The sequence below is a fragment of the Opisthorchis viverrini genome (assembly GCF_000715545.1).
Source record: "Opisthorchis viverrini unplaced genomic scaffold opera_v5_177, whole genome shotgun sequence".
NCBI classification, from domain to species: Eukaryota; Metazoa; Platyhelminthes; class Trematoda; order Opisthorchiida; family Opisthorchiidae; genus Opisthorchis; species Opisthorchis viverrini.
In genome coordinates, this window is record NW_008751830.1 from 662,588 (window position 1) to 670,054 (window position 7,467).

The window sequence follows — 7,467 nt, forward strand, 5'->3', positions numbered from 1 at the left end:
TTTCATTCACGCCATGTGCACATTTACCTCTATAGCATTAGTTGCACGTGATAACCGGTTGTTTACACGGTTTGTACCAACTCTTCAGAGATCTTTCTTTTTGTCATTTATTCAGTCTGATGTTCATTTGTAATGCTGAGACAGAATTAGGTGGCAAAACACTGGATGACAAAATATTCTACTGAATCCTTATCTAATTATAGTGGGAGTTATGTTTGGGCAGGCAGGCAAATGTGTCTATGAGTCATCTGATTGGAATGCAGTAGGGTGTGATTAAATTCAATGGTTGAAGTACGACGTCAAACTACACAGCTAGAGAAAAAAATGAGCTTGAAGATGGACCGGATATCTCGCATACTGAACGAGAGCGCACTTTGGTCTGCTTTATACGACTGGCCATCTGCTAAACAAAGCCATCCTGGAAACAAGGTATAATGATCAAACACTAGCAAACCCTTGGGTGTCTTAAAAATACATTTATTGGCACAGACTGTTTACTCCATAGAGAGCTCCGCATGTCTTCTAAACAGTCATGTTCTCTTGGACATCGGACGCTTGCGTGTAGCACTATGTTAGGCTTCATACAAATCGTCTGTATTTTATTTGTAATGCTTAGGTGTTCACTCCATTGAACATTGCTGACCGGCAGATTTATTCCGTATGTTATCAAGTAGACATATGCATTAGCTCTCAGGTTGTCCGATTCAATAAAGCACTTATCCAAGGCCAAACGTCTTCAGTTTCTGTAAACTTTTTTATTTCGAAGCAAACACCACTCTGAATATTCCCCAGCACAAAGTTATCAAGCAAAGACCCAGATGAGATAGCGTGCAGTGGGCAATAATTAGGTCACTGGTCAAGGACAGAAAAAATAATGTCCCGCCAGGTTATTCATGTTCCCCACGCAGTTAATTTTGCCCTCACCGTATGTGACATTTTGTATGAATGCTTAGGTCTAAAGTAACTTTGGACACGTTCTATTCCACTTATGGGACTAACTCTCAAAAAAGTTATCCTTTAGTATTTCGAATGTTCTTTCAAATGGTGCGGTGGACTGCGTTCTGGGGAAGGATGGCTTCTTCATGTGATTTCTTTAAACGTGAGTAGCTATATGGGGTGGATATGTTTTAGTCCACGCTAAATCAGTTAACAGACACACTTTTTGGTTCAATGGCTTTTGGAACTTATATGAATATTAGAAAACAAGTTGGAGTCAGTCATTATACATTTTACCTATAGTAGATTCATTGGAGAAAGTTTTAACTGCGGTTTCTGCTTTGCTCTGTTGTTTTACTTCTATTGGGTCAGTTAGTATGATTAATGGCGGAGAACTACCGGAGAGTTTGGGCACAATCCCGTAAACTGGCGACCGCAGCAATGGTCTATTAGACTTTGATATGTTGGACACATGCGGAGGTAAGTCATGCAGCTGTATGAACAGTTTCGCATGAGTAACTTCAAGTATATTCATCTTACAATATTTGAATTTAAGTAGTTTTCGTATCACTTAACTCAACTCGGAGGCGCTTTTTATTTACATAATCTTAGTTTACTAATTTCAGTTTTGTTCTTCCCATGTTTTGTGGGGATTAGTACCAAAAAAACGAAATTTGACATACTTAAATTTGTCTATCAATAAACACAACATGAGTGTAGTCGTAGGGCTCATGGTGTAGAGAAACTGGTTAAAGGCAACGCATTTAGAGCTTATTTTTGGTCATATTAACCGGTTGTGATGAAGGTTTAGGTATACTAGTGTGTGCACCTTGCGCGCTGGCCTGACATCTCGCGATATGCTGCGTTCCACAACGGCCAGACCAAATTGCATTTATGCAAAGTCATTGAAGGCAATTCTCTGTCTAGTAAGATCACGCATGCAAATATGTAATGACCTATGGTTCTTATGGATATGAAAAAGTTGCAGTGGACTCTAGTCATCCTTTGATTCTGTTGTAAGCCGTCGATGCCGCTCCATTTGGTGCCCATACAATAGGGGTTTTCCAACCGGCTGTCATGATGACCATGTGCCTGGAGGACAGATGTGATCATTTTGAGGCAGCGTTCTGTCGATAGTATGACACACAAGGATATGTCAGCATATTGAAAGTGGCTTCTGTATTTCATCGTAATATTATCAGAACTTGGGGGATATTTATCCCAAAAAGTAGCGTTATCCCTGAAACAGACTAATTCGGTTGATTATCCTGAATGTTCTCTACCCACAGTAACTACTTTAGATTCATCGACCGGGTCTACCTAACGGGATTTCAGTCTGCTGTCGTCACAAAATTAGTGTGGAGAATAACACCAAGCAGGAAAATTACGTGAGAATTACCGGGAGATATGCGTCCTTGCACGTCTTAGTTTTGGCGAAGCATCGAGGTAAAAACTGAGACACTAACGCCTTCAGCAAGAAATTTCGGAATGTTTGCTTTTGAAAGTATTTCTGCTGAAATTTGCTGTTGGAAATTCCTAATGAGTGTGGTTTCACTGATTGTGTGAAAAAGGATTCAGGTAGAGAAACGAGTAAATATATATTTTAGATATGGTTATGAGGCTAATATGCAAAACGAACATTGGGACCGACTGAGGGGAGAAAATCGTAAAAAGTAGGATTAAAAATTTGGGCACTGAAAACGATGATAACCGCTTCTTGGATCACTAAAAACTTGTAAGTTAAATCAACACTGTGTTGTTCATTGTCAAAAACACACTTCTCTAGATTCGACAACCCTTTTCACTGTGCATACGCCAAAATCAGCGCGATATAGATGCGTCATGGACTAGATGGATCAGTGTTTGGAGCGCGGATTCACTAACCTGAAGGTCCATAGTTCGAAACTGACCCCTGCATTTCGACTTCTCCCGTCTAGGCTCGGGAAACCTGGCAATACCCTCGTGCTTCCTCCGGGTGGCAAGGCAGCTCGGCACCTAAAGAGTGTTGCTGCTGAACGACTAGTATTTTACAAAGGTGTCGTTCTAGGGTAACTACATCAAGTTAGTCACAAATTTTACGCAGAAACTGAGGATACCAAATCATTTGTACAAAAGTGCACGCAAGCACAGTTAGGTTAGACAGACAAACCACCTTATGACCATCAGGGTGCCGCATGAAGAGGTAATCAGACTGCTTCCCGGGGAAGAGAAAAAAACCACCCAGCCAAATTAAAGCGAAGAAAAGCAGAGTTAACGAAAGGAACGTGGCTTCCGAGAGGAGTACAGATGGAATGACAAAAGAAAAAGTATCGTTCGGCAAACTGTAGGCTTCCAGACACGGTCGAATACCATACAGTTGTCAGTACCGAGAATTTCATTGAAGATAGAAGGGAAGTAAACGAATGTTAATTTTGGACCACTTTAAACAAGAACAATCCTTCATACTTGAAGTGTAGAAAAATCTAGTAGAAGCTTAAGTAATCATGCTGAGTGTAAATGCACTCAGTTCGAATAGGTCAGGAGGTCCACCATCATATCCCGGAGAAAAGTGTTCCTTGGAAGCCAAGAGAACTACTCAGGTACGACCCAGGCTCAGAGTCATAGGTACACTTGGACGAGTCTTGGGAACGGAAAATGTCTAGGAGTACAATGAAACTAAATGCGCATGAAGAACTTTCAAACGTGAGACATGAGCAACAGCCAACAAATTTAGGTGGACTACTGAAAAGTGTAAGAGAACGATATTGTATAGTGTGTGCGACTGGAAGGGAACAAAATTGAACAAAATTGGATTTGCAACAATTTTTTCAGAGGTCTATTCACCATATTAAGACAAAAAATGGAATAAACAGAAAATTATAAGCAACTATTTTTTGAAATTTTGCTGAGAATCTAGATTTGCAGAAGATAGCCAAATATTTAACATCACCAGAATGATAGCATAAAATGTTTGGGGGGGGGGGCAGTGTTCAATTTTGAAAAACAACATACACAACAGAGATGCTCTCAAGAATCAGGCACTAGAAAACCAGTAGCACAAAGACAACTCTTGAGTGGCCGTTGCGCGCAAAGTCATAGGTAGCATGTTTCGCAGAACCAGATGCAAGTTGCCGAACTGGCTTGATATATAGAGAATGCATGACACAAGAATAATAGATAACATGTGACGCAAAGCCAATCCAGCATTTTCGCTGTTTGCAAAAGGGGATGGGTTTAGCAAATCTAGTAGAAGGAAACGATTAATATTCTGGAAGAGCGTTGCTATCATTTTTCAACGGAACTACAATTTTGGTATGACTGGGACATATCAGCACGGATTTGATGCTATTGATTACTTCCATGAATCAGAATAAAACAACGACTCGGTAGTCAGCAGAAAAATTTGCCACACCNGAGCGTTGTTATCATTTTTCAACGGAACTACAATTTTGGTATGACGGACATATCAGCACGGATTTGATGCTATTGATTACTTCCATGAATCAGAATAAAACACCGACTCGGTAGTCAGCAGAAAAATTTGCCACACCCCATTCTGAAGGAGACAAGTACTGAGGTGTTTTTGAAAAATGTTAAACAATTTTCAGTTATCTCCGATTACAGTAAATGTAGCTAGGGGTTTCCTGTTTATTCTACATAAAAATCAATGGTTTACTCTCGTGACCGAAGCCAACTAAGTTTTACAAAGTTGATTTTCAAACGTGATTATCTATGGATAAAACTTGATTTAGGAAATTAATAGCTGACGTTTACCATTCATATAAGTACATTTCTCAAACTTGTGAACTTTGTGAAGTCATGAATTAAAAATTTAAGGCCTGGTTAAGAACTATTAAATAAACTCAATATGTGGAACTGATGAGCAGCATTTTGAAGGGCCTAGATTAGGCCAGCTACGGTAGGATGGTGAGCACGTAATTCCAGCCCAGAATTCGTACCCATTTACTGCCACTGAATTTAAATACAGCACACATTAGACTATTAGCCGCCAAACGCAATATCCACTTTGTTTTCAATGGGAGCTTCAGATTCGTGATGAACGAAGGGAGGTTATGTAGTTCTACCGTACGCGGAACTCCAGTGTGACTGCGGTTCAGAATGTCAGTCATGCCCGTCAAAATATTTTTGTCCCCAACTAAACGATTTTTAGCTTTTGTTGGATTTGAACGACAAGCCTAAATACGCCAATAATGAATAAAGATAGACAAAAGGGTCATACTTTATCGACACGAGGTTCAGCTGTCGTCGAACTATATTAGTATCCAGATGACAATCAAGGGTTTTAGAACTAGTCAAATGCTGTAACTGCTAAAGAGTTGCTGACCTAGATTAGGATATCCAGTTCTTGTACGTGGAGCCAGCCAGCGCCAGCTTATAACTCAAGCCGTTTGCGCACAATGTAGGGAACAGCGGCGGATGTGAAATAAGAAATTCGAACCGGAATAGCAAGAATTACTCAACGAGAGAATATGATAGAGCATTAGTTTTTCCCACTCTGACGACCACCAAAGTTGTTGAGCGCAAGGAAGGGTTACGCAGCAGAAAATCACCATTTGGTTGGACGATATGTAGTTATAGCCGGCTGAAAACAACCGTTTATTTTGCTAAACTTTGGGAAACCAAAATAGATTGCAATTTCAAGGTTAATTTAGTAGCCTCTTGGTATAGAAACGATTATCATTGAGAAAGCGGTTGAAACTCTCAACGCAAAAACCTACCGTACACAGTCTGGTAGTGATAACCACCTGGTATTCAAACCCATATATAGTGAGATGAGAGAACTACTATTCCGCAGCGAGAAAGGCCACTTGGGCCAAAGGTGCAGAGTGTCAGTTTGTGAAAAAAATAAAGAATTCCGCGGTCGCAGATCCACATAGTTCCGTCGTTTGTCTTCACGTGAGCACATAATGACTTGCTGAGTGACCTCAACCACTCTCACATTCTTAGTTGTAGGGTCATCCACGGTATCGTTGGAATTTCTCGTGCTCAATCACCACGTCAAGGAATGTGAAACTTTTCGCGTATAAACTACTTTATTTCATCATGGTAGGAAGCCAGTTAAAACCGTTACAATTTACTATTGCTTCAGTCGTTCTGTTTCTCAGTCTTTCCTTTATCGACATCTGTTTCAGTGTACTTATAAACCAGGGAAAGATCCAAACGCAACTCAGATCAAAACGGAATTCTGGATGAGTACATTTGTATGGTGAGCGGATTATGATGCAACAACGCTCCAGTGTAACATGTAGGTCTACTAGAAACACTTAGGTGCTCATGAAAAAAATATGATCATTTAGCTAAACCACCCGGGCTGGCAGGTTAGATTGACTCTTCCGTTACTCCTCCCAGAACAAACCCCGGATCCTTCAGTTATAACTGAATAGATTAAAGTGCAAGTATTTGCACTGGTTCTTTTTGTGTCCAACTAGCAGTGGTCATCAATCCAGAGAATGGAGAAAACACGGCTTACTTCCTTTTTTATTCATGGATGCTGACAAGCACCGCGTGTTTGAAAGGCTGCTGTCTGGAGCCGTTGAAGCACAGGCGGAGAAAATCCGTTGGCTCCGACAGCTGCTTTTAGCCAGGCAGTATGTACAAAAACAAAATATGGCCACTTAAGTGCTCACATCAGAGGAGAGAATGTGTATGCGATAAAATGTAGACGTTTGTGGAATCAAACACTCTCCAAAGCCAGTATAGTTTTCAACCCTGACGGCTTTTACCTATTACAGAAACGGAAACAACATAAGCAGGCAAGCTGAATGATCTCATAGTAACCGGAATGCAAGCCAAAATTGCCCGAGAGATGGTTCTTAAGAGGGACCATGCTTTGAACAGCAAGACAGATAGAAGTGTTTGCGACAATGAAATCTACTTGAGTATTGTATTACCAGTGACGTATCACGTAACAGCGAATGATGACAAGGTATTATATTACATCTAGTTCAACCCCCCTCCCTAAAAATTCACAAGGAATTATCAACAAATCGAATAACAACGATGAAAACATGAAAGCAAAACAATTTCAGTCCGGGAAATGGCGCCGGGGGAGCAGGTACATATTGAAAAGGATGGTTATGAAATAGCACCTAAGGCGTGCTTTGTCATCGAACAAGAATTTCACCGTACTTGGGACAGGTTGGAGCGCTTCATCACCACTTTGGTCACAGAGTTCCGCTCTCCAATTACTCCAGTAAACATCCAAGTCACTGAGTTGAACACCTTTGTTATCAATTTTCCGAATGTGAGTGTCTTTGTATTCAAATCGACATGCCTGATTAGATCGGTTTTTCCAAATAACGAGCAATAATGAATTGGTGTACCTAAAGAAACGGGCGTCCCCTGAGCGCATGTCAACGTCTTGTGTAATTGTGTATGTATGTTAGTACGTATGTATGTTTGTGTGTGTATGTATGAATGTGTGTACGAACGAACTGCCAAGCAGAAAATTTGGTATTTGTTTGTCCGCGATACTTCCTCATTAGTAATCCAGAACGATTCCCACCAAACAAGTAAAATCCAATATATATA